Source organism: Odontomachus brunneus, unplaced genomic scaffold, assembly GCF_010583005.1.
Source record: "Odontomachus brunneus isolate Ranch 3 - 2012 unplaced genomic scaffold, Obru_v1 Obru_scaffold_199, whole genome shotgun sequence".
NCBI classification, from domain to species: Eukaryota; Metazoa; Arthropoda; class Insecta; order Hymenoptera; family Formicidae; genus Odontomachus; species Odontomachus brunneus.
Window position 1 is genome coordinate 452,179 of NW_022639649.1, and position 2,329 is coordinate 454,507.

Here is a 2,329-nt window from a genome sequence, read left to right on the forward strand (position 1 = left end):
CTTGATTGATGATAAGGCCATAAACCAACCATGAGTAGAAGAGCACGAGTGGCACTAATACGCTTATACAAATCGGCACTCATTATCTCTTCGCGAGAGTTGAGGCGCGTTTAACCGTAGAGAAATAGAAACAGTTTGCTTGGTCTTTCGTAATGATCCACTCATAAAATAGGCACTTTTTTCTAACGTTTTTCTTTAATTTCTTCTTTAATTTTATTTTTTCTTTCTAAACGTTTATTCCACGAAAACTACTTAGATATGCGTGAATGCAGTGTAAAGAAATATAAGAACTTTGTGAGTCGAGTACTCTCGCAATATAACTTTGATAGGATAAGAGTCGGCAGTTAAGCAATTGCTTTCGCACCGAATGAAATTTAACGGATGTTTACTTTCTATAACCTGACAACCATATAGTAATTTTTGGATCGAAGACCGCGCAAGCGTAGTCGCTCTTTTTCAGCCTCGCCGTCTCGCGTGCTGCAGTATAGTGTGTACAATCGTCAAGTACGCACGTTCGTTCGGGTTGAAAAGAACGTTGCTCCGTCGATTGGTTTTGTGTTTTGTCGTGTATTATGTCGTGAAGAATATCTTATATAAAATATAAAATATAATACGCGTTGTTTATGCAGTTTTAATATTTGATAGTAAACGTCGATCTCAAAATTGGATTTACACAGAAAATGTTAAGGCACGGACACTTTCGAACATTTCTGACTTATCTGTTACGTTTCTTGTGAAGTATCGACAGTTTTCGCGAAATAAATTGTTCTGGAATGACGCTTTAACTATTTTCTGTAATAGAAATTGCGACGTTATATCTATTTCACCGTTGCTTTTCCTAAGATATTAACGACGAAGGATATCGGCATATCTGAAATAAAATGAATCTCTTCATAGCAGTAACAACTATTATTTAAAATTGAACGAATCTTAATCGCTGGTAAGGCTATAAGTCAATCATGAGCAAAAGAATACGATTGAGACTGAAGTGCTGAGTCTTGATGCAGATCGCGATATAAATTTCGCGTATTCTTCTCTTCCGAGCGGTCCTCATCGAATATTTTTGCAACTTCTTTCTTGGAGCACGGATTTCTTTTTTACCGCAAAATATCAAATGACACCTTATGAAAGGAATGTAAAAGATGAACTACCGCTATCGCGATCAAACTAGTAATTTAATTCGCCAGTGAAATATTTAACATGCCGCACGAAATTTAACAGTTATTAACAGTTTTGTTTCATGTGAAATAACAACCGCGTAATAATACTTCGATGAATGTCTGCGCAAACGCAATGGCTTTCTTCAGTATCGCAGCATCCTGCGTCTCAATATAGAGTGTGCGTTCGTGAAGTACATATCTCGGACTGCGAACAAAAACATTATTTGATCAATTTTATTGTTGTATCACTTATGGAAACATTTCCGGTAAATTAGAGATGCTTCCTTGAATCTTCGAGAACAAACAGTGATTTTCAAATTTAATATTCCAGTGCCGCGTTAAGACACAAGCTGGTTCATACAGTTACCTTCCTCTATTAAATTTTTGAGAATTATCGTTTCCCGTCCTTTTGATTTAATCCGTCGTAATACGCTTCGCTGTGGACAGAAAGATTGTCTGTAATTTTTTTGTGAATATGTGAACTCGTTTTGACAGTGGGAGAATCCTTCTATCAAAAAATGAATTCTTCTCTTGGACAAGACAGAACTCACAAACTTATTCGAAAAATTATAAATTACTTTTCTGTTACCACGAGTGTACATTTGCTTGGAAAATAGTTTGCACATATTTTTTTTGATAATGTTAGAAACGTGTCAAGTGACTATTGCAAGCCACTACTTACGGGTTTGCGTAGTAAGGTTTTGACTGGAACCGAAGTGACAGTACAAAGAAATACTTTATATTTCTATCGTTTTATACATTATGTTTCAGTTGCTTGTCTGGATAAAAATATATTTTATATTTACTTTTTGTTTGTATTTTTTATTATCAACGCAAGTGCTACGTTGATTTCAATTTTGAAATGTGAATTAGAGATTTTTCAAACCATTAAATACTTCATTATCTTAGCTTGACAGATCTCATCTCGCCTAAAGTTAAATATTTTTTTCGTTAAAACGTGAAAGATATTACTAAATTAATTTTAACTTTGACATTTATTAACACCAAATCAAAATTATATCTATTAAAAATTTTCCTCCTACAACGCTATATAATTTGCTAGAAGATTAGTTGGATACATTCACAGGGAAAAGATATTTATTTTATATATAAATATGCATATATATATATATATATATATATATATATATATATATATATATATATAT